Source organism: Tamandua tetradactyla, chromosome 14 (assembly GCF_023851605.1).
Source record: "Tamandua tetradactyla isolate mTamTet1 chromosome 14, mTamTet1.pri, whole genome shotgun sequence".
In the NCBI taxonomy this organism is placed as follows: Eukaryota; Metazoa; Chordata; class Mammalia; order Pilosa; family Myrmecophagidae; genus Tamandua; species Tamandua tetradactyla.
In genome coordinates, this window is record NC_135340.1 from 14,258,942 (window position 1) to 14,277,222 (window position 18,281).

The following is an 18,281-nucleotide window of genomic DNA, read 5'->3' on the forward strand; positions in this document are numbered from 1 at the left end:
ATGATAGAGGGAATATATGAAAAACCCACAGCTAATATCATCCTCAATGGGGAAAAATTGAAAACTTTCCCCCTAAGATCGGGAACAAGACAAGGATGTCCACTATCACCACTATTATTCAACATTGTGTTGGAAGTTCTAGCCAGAGCAATTAGACAAGAAAAAGAAATACAAGGCATCAAAATTGGAAAGGAAGAAGTAAAACTATCACTGTTTGCAGACGATATGATACTATATGTAGAAAACCCAGAAAAATCCACAACAAAATTACTAGAGCTAATAAATGAGTACAGCAAAGTAGCAGGCTACAAGATCAACATTCAAAAATCTGTAGCTTTTCTATACACTAGTAATGAACAAGCTGAGGGGGAAATCAAGAAACAAATCCCACTTACAATCGCAACTAAAAGAATAAAATACCTAGGAATAAATTTAACCAAAGAGACAAAAAACCTATATAAAGAAAACTACAAAAAACTGCTAAAAGAAATCACAGAAGACCTAAATAGATGGAAGGGCATACCGTGTTCATGGATTGGAAGACTAAATATAATTAAGATGTCAATCCTACCTAAACTGATCTACAGATTCAATGCAATACCAATCAAAATCCCAACCAACTTATTTTTCAGAAATAGAAAAACCAATAAGCAAATTTATCTGGAAGGGCAGGGTGCCCCGAATTGCTAAAAACATCTTGAGAAAAAAAAAACAAGCTGGAGGTCTCGCCCTACCGGACTTTAAGGCATATTATGAAGCCACAGTGGTCAAAACAGCATGGTATTGGCATAAAGATAGATATATCAACCAATAGAATCGAACAGAGTGCTCAGATATAGACCCTCTCATCTATGGACATTTGATCTTTGATAAGGCAGTCAAGCCAACTCACCTGGGACAGAACAGTCTCTTCAATAAATGGTGCCTAGAGAACTGGATATCCATATGTAAAAGAATGAAAGAAGACCCGTATCTCACACCTTATACAAAAGTTAGCTCTAAATGGATCAAAGATCTAAACATTAGGTCTAAGACCATAAAACAGTTAGAGGAAAATGTAGGGAGATATCTTATGAATCTTACAACTGGAGGCGGTTTTATGGACCTTAAGCCTAAAGCAAGAGCACTGAAGAAAGAAATAAATAAATGGGAGCTCCTCAAAATTAAACACTTTTGTGCATCAAAGAACTTCATCAAGAAAGTAGAAAGACAGACTACACAATGGGAGACAATATTTGGAAATGACATATCAGATAAAGGTCTAGTATCCAGAATTTATAAAGAGATTGATCAACTCAACAACAAAAAGACAGCCAACCCAATTACAAAATGGGAAAATGACTTGAACAGACACCTACCAGAAGAGGAAATACAGATGGCCAAGAGGCACATGAAGAGATGCTCAATGTCCCTGGCCATTAGAGAAATGCAAATCAAAACCACAATGAGATATCATCTCACACCCACCAGAATGGCCATTATCAACAAAACAGAAAATGACAAGTGCTGGAAGGATGCGGAGAAAGAGGCACACTTATCCACTGTTGGTGGGAATGTCAAATGGTGCAACCACTGTGCAAGGCAGTTTGGCGGTTCCTCAAAAAGCTGAATATAGAATTGCCATACAACCCAGCAATACCATTGCTAGGTATCTACTCAAAGGACTTAAGGGCAAAGACACAAATGGACATTTGCACACCAATGTTTATAGCAGCGTTATTTACAATTGCAAAGAGATGGAAACAGCCAAAATGTCCATCAACAGAAGAATGGCTAAACAAACTGTGGTATATACATACGATGGAATATTATGCAGCTTTAAGACAAGATAAACTTATGAAGCATGTAATAATATGGATGGACCTAGAGAATATTATGCTGAGTGAGTCCAGCCAAAAACTAAAGGACAAATACTGTATGGTCCCACTGATGTGAACGGACATTCAAGAATAAACTTGAAATATGTCATTGGTAACAGAGACCAGCAGGAGTTAGAAACAGGGTAAGATAATGGGTAATTGAAGCTGAAGGGATACAGACTGTGCAACAGGACTAGATACAAAAACTCAAAAATGGACAGCACAATAATATCTAATTGTAAATTAATCATGTTAAAACACTGAATGAAGCTGCATCCGTGCTATAGGGTTTTTGTTTTTTTTTTTACTATTATTACTACTTTTGTTCTTTTCTCTATATTAACATTTTATATCTTTTTCTGTTGTGTTGCTAGTTCCTCTAAACTGATGCAAATGTACTAAAAAACGATGATCATGCATCTATGTGATGATGTTAAGAATTACTGAGGGCATATGTAGAATGGTATGATTTCTAAATGTTGTGTTAATTTCTTTTTTTTTCTTTCCATTAATAAAAAAAAAGGAAATTATTGTCTCTGGGACAGAAGTGGGAACAGAGATGGAGAGAGGGAAAGATATTGCTTAGACTTTCTTTAGGTTATGAACGTTAAAGAGACAAAGAAGGATATCATATATTGTTAAAATATTTATTCCAGAAAGAAGATATATCAATTATAGACATACATACACCAAACAACAAAGTCCCAAAATATATGAAGCAAGAATTGAAGAATAAATTAACAGTTCAATAATAATTGCAGACTTCATTACCCACTTTTAGTGATGAATAAAACATCTAGTGAGAAAATCAATAAGGAAATAGTGAACTTTCTCTTCACTCTAAACCAATTAGACCTATCAGAAATATATAGGACACTCCACCTAACATCATCAGTGTACGTATTCTTCTCAAGTGCACATGGATCATTCTCAAGGATAGACCATATGTTAGACCACAATTTTTAATAAATTCCAAATATTCAAATCACAAAATATCTTTTCTGGCCACAATAGAATGAAGCTATAAGTCAATAATCAAAATAAAATTGAAAAGTTTAACAAATATATGGAAATTATACAAAACACTTAAAAAAACCCAAGGGGACAAAAGTATCAAAGAAAGCTGTAAAATACTTTACAGAGCAATGAAAATGCTAAAACAACATACAAATCACATGAGATGCAGCAAAGGCAGTTCTCAGATGGGAAGTTATAGATGTAAATGCCTACATTAAAAAAGGAGGATGATCAGAAATCAATAAGTGTACTTCATACCTGAGAGATGAGGAAAAGAAGAGCAAACTAAACCCAAAGTTATAAAAAAGGAAGGAAATAGTAAAGGTAAGAGTGGTAATAGATGAATAGAGCGTAGAAAAACAATAGAGAAAACTCAAGGAAACAAGAAGTTGATTCTTTGAAAAGATCAACAAAATTGACATTTAGAGTGGCAAAGGAAAAAAGAGAGAGAAGACACAAATACCTAAAATCAGAAATGAAAGTGAGAACATCACTATTAATGTACAGAAATAAAAAGAATTATAAGAGAATACTATGACAATTGTATACTAACAGATGATTAAGTAACCTAGATGAAATGAAAGCAAATTCCTTGAAACATATAAATTACCAAAATTGGCTCTGGAAAAAGTAGAAAATCTCAACGAACCTATAAAAAGCACAGAGATTGAATGAGTAATCAAAACTTCCTAACAAAGTAGAGTCCAGGTCCAGATGGCTTCACTGGTGACTTCTACCAAACAGTTAAAGAAGCATTAACACCAATCCTTCTTAAACTCTTCCAAAAAAAAAAACACAGAAAAAGAAAGAATACTTCCTAACTCGTTCTATGTGACCAATATTACTCTGATTTCAAAGCCATATAAAGCCAGCACACAAAAAAAGAAAATGACAAACCAATATCATTTATGAAGATAGATGTAAAAATCCTCAACAAAATAATAGCTAACTACAGAAGGAGTAGCAGAAGCTGAACGCAAAGAAGCCCGGAGAGAAAGGAGAGACGGCAGACATGCCATGTGCTTTTCCATGTGACAAGAGTCCCAGATCGCCAGCAGCTTTTCTTCAGGAAGATGATTTCCTCCTGTTGATACCTTGAGTTGGACTTTTCATGGCTGCAGAACTGCTCATCACTGTGTACAATGGAGCTGAAGTTCCAGTTAATTGTTTAACTCAGTGATTTGCCAGACACATCTGCAGGCCTAAATGCTTATCATCACATATTGACAATGATAATGCGCTAAATCCAAAGACAGAGCCAAGACAAGAGACATAATCAGATCAGAAGTCCACCTTGGCAGGCACCCAGAAACTGCAGAACACAGTGCCACTGGGAAGCCTCATTTTCCTCCATTCACCCCTTGTTCACCTGAACTGTGCTATTTAGTTCTTCTGTCTCCTACCCATTTGAAGAAGTAGAAACTGATCTAAGACATTGTGATCTGAGGGACAAATCAAAGATGATTTTACCCTCACCCATTCTTTGAGACCAAAGGAAGAAAGGTTTATTTTGTCCAGAACCTAAATTCTCTGTAGCACATAATCTAACTGAACCTGTTTGGATATCTCCTATAAACAGTCAAAACACAGGGAGCCCAGAATAAGAATGAGGGCCTTTAATCCTGTATAGCTTAATGTAATGCCTGGATACATCCCAGAGTATATTAAGCAGATAATCAAAAAGGATTGGCAAAGTCTTTGAGAGATAGAAAAAAATACGGAACTATTAAACTTTGCCACCAGGGAAACCCATGATACTGCATTGAACACTAGGGACACCCAAATCAATAGGCCAAGCCTTTCATCTTGATGCTTGCTCTTGGAAAGCCTAGGCGTGTAGTGGAGAAGCTGAGCTTACCAATAGGTATGCTTAGAGTTACTTGTGGAGGGCCTCTTCTGTTGCTCAGATGTGGCCTCAGTCTCTCTAAACCCAACTCTGCAAATGAAATCATTGTCTTCCCTCTAAGTGAGACAGGCATCCAGGGGTAAAAGTCTCCCTGGTGGCATGGGAGATAATTCCCAGGAAGGAGATTGGCCCCTAGTACCATGGAATCAACAATGTCATCCTGACTAAAAGGAGGGGAAGAAGTGTAACAAATAAGGTATCAGTGGCTGAGAGAGTTCATATAGAGTCGAGAGGCTACACTGGAGGCTACACGTATGCAAGCTTCTGTTAGACATTGCTACCTATCATAACCTGCCAAACCATACCTGCCAATCCTAAAAGACACCTAGGGTGTTATATAAGATTCTACCAAGGTTCCATGCACTAGGGTAACTTTCCAGAGACCTACCACCTGCAGAATGGTGCCTGAAACAGCCACGTCCTGAAATGCGGAGGGGCCAGCCTCTCCAGAACTACAACTAGTTCCATCCCCCATCCCAAAATATCCAACAGCCCTTCTGACAGGAAAAAGTTAGAATGAGCATGGCCCAAATACCCCTAAAGAGTGGGAGAACGATCAAAGGTGATGGTGGAGTTATCTACGTAAAGAAGGTAGGGTTTACGAACGAATATGATTGCTGAATCATTATATTGATATTCTTTTAGTCTCCAGTATCTGAGAGCAGCTAGAAGAAAAAACCTAAAATTGTGGAATTGTAACACAGACCAAACTCTGAAATCTGTTCTACGACTAATTGTTGTGATGTGCTTATGTGCTTTGAAATGTATTGCTTCTTTGTATCTATGTTATTTCACAAAAAAGAGAAAATATCTCTTCTAGCTTCCAGTGTTTCAGAGCAGCTAGAAGGAAAAATCTGAAATAGTGGAATGATAATCCATAACAAACTCTGAAGTCTGTTCTGTAACTGCTTGTTGAAGTGTACTTTGAAAATCGTTGCTTTTTCTTTCTTTTCTTTGTATTTATGTTATTTTTTTTTTTTTTTATTTTTTTTTAAAGGAAAGACAGAGAGAAGGAAGGAAGGATAGAAGGAAGGAAGGAAGGAAGAAAGGGAAACATCTTTAAACATTTTCTTGTTTTATTGTATTCTGTTTCTCCGTTTTTGTTACATGGGCTGGGGCCGGGAATCGAACCGAGGTCCTCCGGCATAGCAGGCAAGCACTTTGCCCGCTGAGCCACCGCGGCCCGCCCTATGTTATATTTAACAATAAAAAATTTAAAAAGAAAAAGTAATAATAGCTAACTAAATCAAACAGTATATTGAAAGGATTATACACTGTGACTAGGTGGGATTTATTCTAGGAATGCAAGGGTGATTCAAAATATGAAAATCTATCAGTGTAATACATCTCACTAATAGAATGAAGGGGGAGAAAACATGATCACCTCAATTCATGATGAGACGCATTTGACAGTGGAATGGTAACCCATATTAAACTTGAAAATCTGTTCTATAACTAGTTATTAAAATGTACTTGGAAATGAAAATAAAACTGTACTTGGAAATGTAGTTTTTTGTATATATGTTATATTTCACAATAAAAAAACATTAAAAAAAGAAAAAGAAAAAGAAAAGGCATTTGACAAAATCCACGCCCCTTCATCATAAAAGCACTCAGTAAACTAGGAATAGAGGAGAACTTTGACAACATGATAAAGAGCATTTTATGAAAAAACCACAACTAACATCATACTCAACAGTGAAAAACTGAAAGTTTTTCTCTAAAGATAAGGATGTAAACAAGGATGCCCACTCTCTTCACTTTTATTGTACTAGAAATTATAACCAGAGCAATTAGGGAAAACAAAGGGAGGAGGGGACAAATGGCATTCATATTGGAGAGGAAGAAGTAAAACTATCTCTATTCACAGAGGACATGATCCTATATATAGAAAACCCCAAAGAGTCACAAGAAAGCTAATAGAGTTAATAAATAAATTCAGCAAAGTTGCAACGTACCAGGTCAATGTACAAAAATCATTCGTGTTTCCATACACTAGGAATAAATGATCTGAAAGTGAAATTAAGAAAAAAAATTCCATTCACTATACCATCTAAAAGAATAAAAAACCTAGGAATAAATTTAACCTAAATGGTATAGACTTGTACACTGAAAACTACAGTTCACCAAAAGAATTCCTAAATAAATGGCAAGAGATTTGTTATTCACAGATTAGAAGATAAATATTGTTAAGAGCTCAATACTACCAAGGTGATATACATATTCAATGCAATCCCTATTTTGAAGAAATGAAAACACTGATGCTCAAATTTCTATGGAATTGTAACAGGGCCTGGATACCCAAAACAATCTTGAAAGTGAACAAATTTGGAGGACTCACACTACCCTATTTCAAAACTTACTACAAAGCTAGTAATTAAAACGACACAGTACTGGCATAAGGGTAGACGTATAGAACAATTGGATAGAATATAGAGTCCAGAAATAAATCCACAAAACTGTGGCCATTTGATTTTTGACATGGGTACCAAGTGTATTCAAAGAGGAAAGAAGAGTCTCTTCACCAAACGGTGCTGGAACAATTGAAAATGCAACACAAAAGAATGAATTTGGACCCCTACCTTTCCCTATATACAAAAATGAACTCAAAGTGGATCACTGACCAAAATATTACAGCTAAAATCATAAAAGTCAGAACAAAACATAGGAGAAAATATTCAGAACCTGTATTATACAATGGATTCTGAGATAAGACACCAAAAGCAAAAACAAAACAAAAAAATAGATAAATTGGATTGCATTGAAATTTTAAAAAACCCCTGCACAAAAATTTATATTTTGGGTAGTGCATTTCCTAATTTAAATTGTATGGTCAGTTTAAGTGAACATCATAAGTGCATGGAATCTTGAATAGGGTGTGAGATTTTGTTGGTTTGTACAGGTTACTGTGATGCCCCGATATATCGCATAGTGATTTGGGCAGTGAATCCCAAAAAGTATTTGCAAAGTCCCCTTGGAGGACAGGGGAGAAAGGAGGAAATAGCCAAATTCCCCATTTGAAGAATTCCTGATACTCTCCCAAGCAGCAAGGCCAACCAAAGCAATAACCCAACCTCTCATTCTTGGGGTTTGCCTCCATGAAACTTATCCCTGTTAGGCAAAGCCTACCTGACATTATGCCTAAGAGTCACCCCCAGATAGCCTCTTTTGTTGCTCAGATGTGGCCTCTCTCTCTCAACCAACTCAGCAGGTGAACTCACTGCCCTCCCTCCTATGTGGGGTATGACTCCCAGGGGTATAAATCACCCTGACAACATGGGACAGAAATTCCAGGATGAGTTGGGACGAGGCATCAAGGGATTGAGAGAGCCTTCGTGACAAAAGGGGGAAGAGAGAAATGAAACAAAATAAAGTGTCAATGACTGCGAGATATTAAACAGAGTCTAGAGGTTATCCTGGAGGTTATTCTATGCATTATATAGGTATCCCTTTTTAGTCATGGTGTATCGGGGTGGGTGGAGGGAAGTACCTGAAACTGTTGAGGTGTGTTCCAGTAGCCTCGATTCTTGAAGACAATTGTATAAAGATATAACTTCTACAGTGTGACTGTGGGATTGTGAAAACCCATGTCTGATGTTCCTTTATCCAGGGTATGGCAGATGAGTAAAAAAATGGATTAAATAAATAAATAAATAATGGGGGGGGAAGGGTAAAATGGGTAGATGAAAATACTAGTGGTCAATGAGAAGCAATAAGGATATGGTATGTATGAGTTTTTTCTTTTTTTATTTCTTTTTCTGGAGTGATGCAAATATTCTAAAAAATGATCATGGTGATGAATACACAGCTATGTGATGATACTGTGAGCTATTAGTTGTACACCGTGTATGGAATGTATGCTTGTGAAGATTTTTCAAAAAAAAATTTTTAAAAAAAAAACCTCCTGCACATCTAGAGACATGAAAATTGAAAGGCCTCATAAGGAATGGGAGGAAATTTTGATGGTCTTACATCTGATAATGGTTTAATATCCAGAATGTTTAAAGAACTCCTAAAACTCAACAACAAAAAGACAAACAACCTAATTTAAAAATGTATAAAGGGCAGACTCAGCAGCAGCAAAAGGACCTTGTTCTGGTTTGAAGGGATGTATGTTCCCTAGAAAAGCCATGCTTTAATCAAAATCCCATTTGATAAAGGCAGAAAAATCCCTATTCTATACTGTATGTTTGGATCTGTAATTAGATCATCTCCCTGGAGATGTAACCCAATCAAGAGTAGTTGTTAAGCTGGATTAGGTGATGATATGTCTCCACCCATTTGGGTGGGTCTTGATTAGTTTCTGAAGTCCTATAAAAGAGGAAACATTTTGGAAAATAAGAGAGATTTGGAGAGACCAGAACGACATAGCCACAAGAATCAGAGAGTCCATCAGCCAGCAACCTTTGGAAATGAAGAAGGAAAACACCTCCCGAGGACTTCTTGAAGGAAAGCCAGGAGAGAAAGCTAGCAGATGATGCCGTGTTTGCCCCATGCCTTCCAGATGAGAGCAAAACCCTGACCCTGTTCACCATGTGCCTTTTCACTTGAGAGAGAAGCCCTGAAATTCATCGGCCTTCTTGAACCAAGGTATCTTTCCCTGGATGCCTTAGATTTGACATTTCTGTAGATTTGCTTTAATTGGGACATTTTCTCTGCCTTAGAACTGTAAACTAGCAACTTATTAAATTCCCCTTTTTAAAAGCCACTCCATTCCTGGTATATTGCATTCCGGCAGCTAGCAAACTAGAACAGATCTGGTGTTGCCCAACCTCCATCTCCTTTCCCATCCACCATATTGCTTGGGATAGTGGGAATAAAGTTCTTGGTATCAACAGCAGCCCCCAGCTTCAAGTTTTTTGGCTAAAGATCTTGAGGGCTTAGTGTAAAGTCTCGCCCTGGAGCTAGGCTCTAGAACAGTGACCAAAAGTGAATAGTGGATCCACATGGTGACATAAGGTATCCCCTGGAAAAGTCTCCCCTCAAAAACAACTATAGAAGAGCAAATGCTATTTCCTTAGAACTCTGGAAGATGACAGAGAATGGAGAAAACTCCACAAATGCTGAATCAAATAAAAAGAAAAAAAAACACACCAAAAAAACAGTAGGAAATCCATGACCAAACCAGCTAGACCAGATGCCGCCCCCTCACTTGGTTCTGCACAGCCTGAAAGTCACGCGGAGGGAGAACAGCTTGGATTCAGATCATAGAACCACTCACGGCAGTGAATTAAAACTCGACGCAGAAAATGAGACACAGTGGCAATGGCTGAGAGATTCCAGAGTCGAGAGGTTATCCTGGAGGTTATTCTTATGCATTAAGTAGATATCACCTTGTTGTTCAAGATGTAGTGGAGAGGCTGGAGGGAACTGCCTGAAAATGTAGTGCTGTGTCCCAGTAGCCATGTTTCTTGATGATGATTGAACAATGATATAGCTTTCACAATGAGACTCTGTGAATGTGAAAACCTTGTGTCTGATGCTCCTTTTAGCTACTATATCAACAGAAGAGTAGAACGTATGGAATAAAAATAAATAATAGGGGAACAAATGTTAAAATAAATTCAGTTTGAAATGCTAGTGGTAAATGAAAGCGAGGGGTAAGGGGTATGGTATGTATAATCTTTTTTTTTCTCTGTTATTATTTTATTTCTTTTTCTGTTGTCTTTTTATTTCTTTTTCTAAATCGATGCAAATGTTCTAAGAAATGATGAATATGCAACTATGTGATGATATTAAGAATTACTGATTGTTTATGTAGAATGGAATGATATCTTAATGTTTTGTATGTTAATTTTTTTTAATTAATAAAAAAAGTTAAAAAAAAACAAACTCTACACATATCCAGGCAAAGGGACCCAAGTCTGCAGAAACCCAGGGTGGAACACAAGCAGCTGACCAGTACATGCATATAAAAGAGACAGTGGTGGAACTACTGGCAAGAGGTGCACATGCCCAGCCCTATCCCTGATTCCTGAACCATCTCAGTGAAGAAGAAAAAAAAAGACCTTTTTGGATTGACGCAACCTGGCTCCCCAAGATGGGTTACCCTAATGGCAAATAACCAGAGGCAGAAAAACCTCATGGGAAAAAAGTGGGAGGGAGACAGGGGTGGGACAGAATTGTTATATGGCAGGGCTGGTCCCAGAACAGGAAAGTATGGTTAAAAGGGAAGGGGCACTGAGAGAAGGAGAGAAGTTAAACAAATCAAAGGAGAAATTTCTGCAGAAAATTATGCACAAAAACACACAGTATACATCAGCATACCTGGGGAAAGAGCACTGAAATGTATGTGAAGCAATTTAATATAAAAGGGCAATCATAACAGATGTACTGCATAGCCAGAGCAAGAAGCAAATGCAGAAGACCTGAGAAAATCAGAACAGTTAACCAAGAGCTACTCTAAAGAGCCACATAAACTGGACCAAGCATAAAAGAAAAGCCTTAACACATGGCCAATCTACAATAAAACCATAGGCAAGGGTGGCTCAGTGGCAGAATTCTCATCTGCCACACCAGAGATCTGGGTTCAATCCCAGGTGCCTGCCCATGCCAAAAACAACAACCATAGGCAAGAAGGAGAAATGGACTTTCAGAGTTAGCACATCAAAAATAATCAGATGTTTAGAAAGCATCAAAAAAAAACTACAAGTAGTATTAAGAAAGAGGAAGATATGGCTCAGTCAAGAGAACAAAGGAGAACTTCAAAGCAGCACAAATTTTGGAACAACTAATCAAAAAGTTCAAACAAATCTCCTAAACCAATTCAAGGAGATGAAGTAAAATAAGGACAGAAATGAATGAATGATGAATATAAAGCTAAAGGATATAAGAAGACAATGTGTGAGTATGAAGAAGAAACATAACAAAAATAAACTTAACAAAAATTATGGGAGGAAAGGCATAATGATGGAGATTAAAAGTAGACTAGAGGCATACAATAGCAAGTTTGAACACGCAGGAGAAAGAATCAGTGAACTAGAAGACAGGACAATCAAAATCATACGGTCAGGAGAACAGACAGAGAAATGAATAATAAGAAAAGAGCAGTATCAGTAGTGACAGTATGAAGCATACCAACATATGCATCATAGGAATCCAAGCAGAAGAAAAGAAGAGAAACAGAGCAGAAAGAATATTTGAAGAAACAACTGCCAAAAATATCCAAAGGCTTATGAAAGGCATAAATATACATATCCAAGAAGTGTAATGTACTCCAAACAGAATAAACCCTAACAGACCTACTCCAAGATGCATAGCAATCAGAACATCAAATGCCAAAGATAAAAAGAGAATTCTGAAAGCAGCAAGAAAAAACTGATTCATCTCATACAAGGGATCAACAGTAAGATTACATGCCAATTTTTCATCAGAAACCATGGAGGTGAGAAGACAATTGTATGATATATTTCAGGTACCAAAAAAAAAATTTCCAGTGAAAAATTATTTTTCTGTCCTTCAAACAATTATTTAAATGGTCTTTCAAAAATTAGGGACATTTTAAAACATTCGCAGATAAATATAAACTGTGATAGTTCATTACCAAAAAACCTGCCAAACAAGAATTGCTAAGTGGAGTGAGTCATTTAGGTCGAAAGAAAAAGACAGGACAGAGTGCCTTGTAGCAGTGTGAAGAACAGCATATCTTTCAATAAAAGTAGTGGAAGGGGCAAATGCAAAACCTCATAATACTATATCCTCAATATACAGCCCCAATCTTTAATTCTTATAAGAGTTAGCATACAATTATATAAGGAATAATCAGACAGGAACCTTCAATCTATTCTATAAGCTCTTTCCCTTCCAGGGGATTCCAGTTATGGATCTGTGTCTGAGCTCCACAGAGCAGCCAAGGCACCTTCAGGAAGGACTGAGAACCCCAGGTGGCTGGTTAGAGGCAGAGAAGAAGGGGACTCTCCAGAAAGATGGCACCATGGGACCCCCAGGAGATTCTAAAAAGATGGAACCATATCTTTATAATCTCCAGACGTTTTTCCTACAAACTATGCCAGTTTCACTCAAGGGCACTGTGGTAGTTAGGTTCAGGTCTCAACCTGGACAGGTGAACATGCCTAGTTCTGTTGCTGTGGACATAAGCCAATGGTACGTGAACCTCGTCTGTTGCTGATTTACATCCGCAGTAGGCTAGGAGGATTGCCTGCTGCAATGAATGATGTTCAGTTTAATTGGCTGGTGCTTAAATGAGAGACTCAACACAGCACAGCCCAAGCAGCTCAGCATACCTCATCTCAGCACTCGCAGCTCAGCCCAGGCCTTTGTAGATGCAGAAAGAAATCACCCTGAGGAAAATTGTTGGAACCCAGAGGCCTGGAGAGAAGGCCAGCAGAGATCTCCCTGTGCCTTCCCATGTAATAAAGAACCTCAGTTGAAAGTTAGCTGCCTTTCCTCTGAAGAACCTATGAAATAAATCCCCTTTTACTAAAAGCCAATCTGTCTCTGGGGTGTTGCATTCCAGCAGTTAGCAAACTAGAACAGGCACTATGTGTATGCAGGCAAGGAGAGTGTCATTCAAGGATCCATAAAGAGCTGTGGATACTTGAGACTGGTGCTGGACTGGGCCGTGTTTCCATTTTGGTTAGTATTTTAGGAGCGCAAGTTACAGCAACTTATCTGCCTGATGTCCTTGGAAACCTTCAATATAATCTTTTAAAAAAACACCTTAAAATGTGCAGCACATCTATCTGAAATAAAAGAATTGGTGAGGGGAGAAGACCTGGAACAAAACTTCCCCAAGTCAACTTTTTATTATGATTATGTTTTGGCCTCTGATGTGGTCTATGACCATTACTTCCTGGACAAGTTGCTCACCACCACGGTATGCCTTTGTCAGCCAGGAGCAGTGTTGCTTTGGGCAAACAAGTTCAGATCCAGTACTGATTATGGACTTTAAAGTTAATTCAAGCAAACTTTTGAAATAACACTTTTGGCTGAATTTCCAGAGTCATCAGTCAAACTTTTTAAAGGAACACTAAAATGGGACTAAGTTAAACAAAATACCTTTCAAAGTAGTGTTTTATGAGTGGTGCTAAAAACTCACTGGCCATAAAACACTATTAATAAACATCTTTTACAAGACTGATAAGGTAGTTCATAGAAACAACTTGTCTAGCTAGAACACACAAGACGGGTATTGTAATTTTTAAATTTTTAAAAAATAACTTTGCTAAACATGAAATCTATGGAATAAGGAAGTGGATGTTGTCTTAAGAAATTAAGAAAATTTATTTTAGAAGTGCACTCTCTTCTGTGTTAATTTCCTAGGGCAACTTCCGGTTAGAATTCTCAATTGTCTGCTTTTTTCCACAACCACAAAAACAACAAAGTTCACTTAGGGATATTTTAGTTCAATAAAACTGTATCTTCAGTGTGCTGATAGAAGATAATTGTCAACTCAGATTTCTATACCAAGAGAAAGTATCCTTTTGTCAACAAGGTGTGCTAAGGCAAGTAAAGGCTGAGGTTCTAGTGTAGACCTGATAAAAAATTTTTTAAAAACCTTAAACATTGAGTGACTAAAAATGATTTTAGGTGGTGCTTGGAGATGCAAGAAGAAAGAGCAGGAAAGTAATAAATATGAAGTGGCATATAAATGAATAAAAAAAAGTAATGTCTTTGGAGACTAACTTTCTATATATGACCAGAATGCAATAAATCTAGAAATCAGAAAAAAATAACTCATTATTCAAAGAAAAAATTACGAGGGAAAATAGAAAATATTTGGAAGTGAATGTTAATACAAATTCTACATATGAAAAGTCATAAGGTACAACTAAAGCCATGGTTAGAGAGAAATAAGTGTATATTTAGAAAAGAAGAAAGTCTGAAAATTAGTAAGTATCTACAATAAGAAGTTAAAAAGAAATTGCAAATAAATAAAAATAATTTAGAATGGAGTTGTGACACATGCTGCAATGTGGATGAATTTTGAAGACATCTTGTTGAGTTAAATAAGATGGACATAAAGGAGCAAATACTGTATTTGTCACTTATATGAAATAGGCAGGATATGCAAATTCATCAAGTCAGAAACAAGAATCCAAGTTACCAGGGGCCAGGTTGGGGAGGGAAATGTAAGAGTCAATGTTTAACTCTGGGTGTGATCAAAGAGTTTTGGCAGTGGATGGTGATGGAAGCACAACTTTGTGAACACAATTAACACCATTAAATTGTACATTTGAAAAGGAATAAAAAGGAAAATTTTAGGTTGTATATAAGTATATACACACAAAAAACCTATAGAAGTCTACAACACAAAGATTCAACCCTAATATAAACAGTGGACTAGAGTTAATAGCATAATTATAATAATGTCTCATCAACTGTAACAAAAATACCACACTAATGCAAAATGTCAATAATAGGGAAAGTTGAGTGCAAGAAGGGGAATATGAGAACTCTGTACTTATTGTGTGATTTTTCTGTAAACTTCCAACTGTTCTCATAAAAAGGAAAATAAAAGAATGTGGAAGGAAGTAATAAAGGAATGAAGAATACACACAACAGCATCTATTAACCTAAAAAAAGTTACAGTAAGTGAAAGAAGTAAATTATTGCGTATTTTATGGTTCCAGTTATATGAAATTTTGGGTTATCTGGATCTAGGGGTGCTAGTGGAGATTGACACCCACCACCTAAATCTCTTTTTAGACTTATAACAGGCATTTCACGTTCCCAAGGCAAAGGGATATGACGATTATATGCTTATTTTCAAAATGGCTAGAAGTCTGCACTTTTAGAAAAGTGAGTTAGATTGCAGTTATAAAAAATCTTTTTCTTTAAACTTTCTATTATAGGAAAATTTGAATATGTATAAAGTAAATAAATTGTTTATTTAAATATGTGCAGTTTGTTGTCTGTCAATTATAGACCAATAATGCTGTTTAACAAGTAGAAAAAATAGGAATAGGATAGTGCTCTCCCAACCCGCACATGAATTTTCAACCTGTGGAAAATCTTGTTACTTATATCTCCCACCTACTTCCCCATTTTATATTAATTTGAAGCAAATCACAGACATTTCTTCTGAAAATTCAGTTTTTACCTATATGATACAAACTCTTTTAAAAAGCATACCTTTACCATTATGACATCTAAAATATAATTTTATATTAATTTAAACTTAGTTTAAATTTAATTTAAATAACTTAGTATAAGTTATATACGTATAACTAATTTAAATGACTTAGTATATTAAAATATCTATTCACCATTCAAATTTCCAATTGTCTCTTAAATGCCATGAATTAGGATACAAACAAAGTCCATGTTTGATTGTTAAAAAAAAAGAAATAATCATATATCCTGATAATGCACACACAAAATATAAAGACCTAATATGGGACAAATACAACATAAAGAGGTGAAACAAAGGGATTTGGGAACAAAGAACATGTATACTATTTAAGTTAATTTGGTAACTTTTCGAATTAGTAGATTAAAGATATCAGTTGTGTGATAGGAACCCCAGGGTATCCATAAAGAAACTGTTTAAGGGCAGGTCACGGTGGCTCAGCAGGCAAGAACGCTTGCCTGACATGCCCGAGGACCCAGGTTCGATTCCCGGTGCCTGCCCATGTTAAAAAAAAAAAAGAAACTGTTTAAAATATATTCAAAAACAGAAATGAAAAGGAATCAGTCAAATACATCACAAAAAATCACTATACAGAAAAGAATGTGGCAGTAAAGAAAAAGAGAGGCAAAAATGATATAACACAAGAATCCTATTGTAAATGATGGATAATAGCTAATAGTACAATTATAAAAGTAATTTCATGATTTACAACAAATGTACCACACTAATATAAAGCATTAATAATGGATGACTTATGGATTAAAAATACACCCTAATGGAGACTGTGGAGTATACTTACTAGTACAATTATAATATTCTTTCATAAATTACAACAAACCTAGCACACTGATGCAAAATGTTAATAATGGGGGGGGTATATGAAAAATGCTGAATTTTTAATATGTATTTTCTGTGAATCTACAACTTCTCTAATTTAAAAAATTAAAATACAAAGATACAAGACTTATAAAGACATAAAAACTAAAGGACAAAATGACTGAAATAAGTATTGCCTTATCAGTAATAATCAAAAGACTCAAATTGGCAGAAAGGACAAAAAAACAGGATCCAACTATTTGTTGTTTACAAGGGACTTGTCTTAGAACCAAAGAGACAAATAGGTTGAAAGTGAAAGGATGGAAAAAGATAAGCCATGGGAATAGTAACCAAAATAAAAGCTAGGGTAGCTATAGTTATATTGGACTAAATGGGCTTTAAGCCAAAAACTGTTACAAGAGACAAAGAAAGACACTATATTAATTAAAAGGTCAATCAACCATGAAAAAATAATAATTATAAATATTTGTGCACTTAACCATAGTGCTACAAAATACATGAAGGAAAACTGGCTAAACTGAAGGGAGAATTATGCACCCCTACAATAATAGTTGGGGATTTCAATGCACCACTTTCATTAATAGAATACCTAGACAGAAGATCAACAAGGAAAGAGAGAACTTGAATAATAGACCTAACAGACAAATACAGTTCATTGTTCCCCCAAACAGCATGGTATACATTATTTTCATGTGTACATGGATCATTCTCCAGGATAGACTACATGTTGGGTCACAAAACATGTCTCAATAAATTTAAAAAGATTGAAATTATACAAAGCATCTTCTCTGACCATATGGAATGAAAGTAGAAGTCAATAACGACAGGCAGAGAACTGGAAAATCCACAAACACATGGTAGTTAAATAACACACTTTTAAATAATGAATGGGTCAAAGAAGAAATCACAAGGAAAATAACTTGAGATTGATGAAAATGAGAACACAACCTATTAAAATTTATGGGATGCATGAAGGCAGTGATCAGAGGGAAATTTGTAGCCCTAAATGCTAACATTAAAAAAAAGAAGAAGAAAGAGCTAAAATCAAAGACATAACTGCACAATTGGGGGAACTAAAAAAGGAACAACTACTACAAAAGCAAGCAGAAGGAAATAAACAACAAAGATTAGAGCAGAAATAAAGGAAATAGAGAATAAAAATATTAGAGTACATTAACAAAATAAAATTTTGGTTGTTTGAAAAGATCAATAAAATTGGCAAAACATTTAGCTAAACTGACAAAGAAAAAAGAGAAAGGACACAAATAAAATTGGAAATGAAAAGGGAGTCATTACTATTGACCCCACAGAAATAAAAAAGGATTATAAGGGGATGCTATGAAAAACTGTATGCAAGCAAAGTAGACAACCTAGATGAAATGGAAAAATTCCTAGAAACACAGTCGACACTGACTTAAGAAGAAATAGATCTCAACAGACCAATTACAAGTAAAGTGATTGAATCAGTCACCATAAACCTCTCAACAAAGGAAAACCTATAACTAGATGGCTGTACACATGAATTCTACCAACCATTTCAAGAAGAATTAATACCAATCCTGTTCAAACG

The 18,281-nt window shown here is 36.0% G+C and overlaps 1 protein-coding gene and 1 pseudogene across 4 annotated transcripts in view; one reads left to right on the forward strand and one right to left on the reverse strand.

The window, feature by feature from the left end:
- The window catches only part of MIA2 (MIA SH3 domain ER export factor 2), a 207,927-nt gene that overhangs the window by 176,557 nt on the left and 13,089 nt on the right, over window positions 1-18,281 (reverse strand). The window lies entirely within an intron of this gene.
- Window positions 12,602-13,786, forward strand: LOC143654810 (protein-lysine methyltransferase METTL21C-like; annotated as a pseudogene).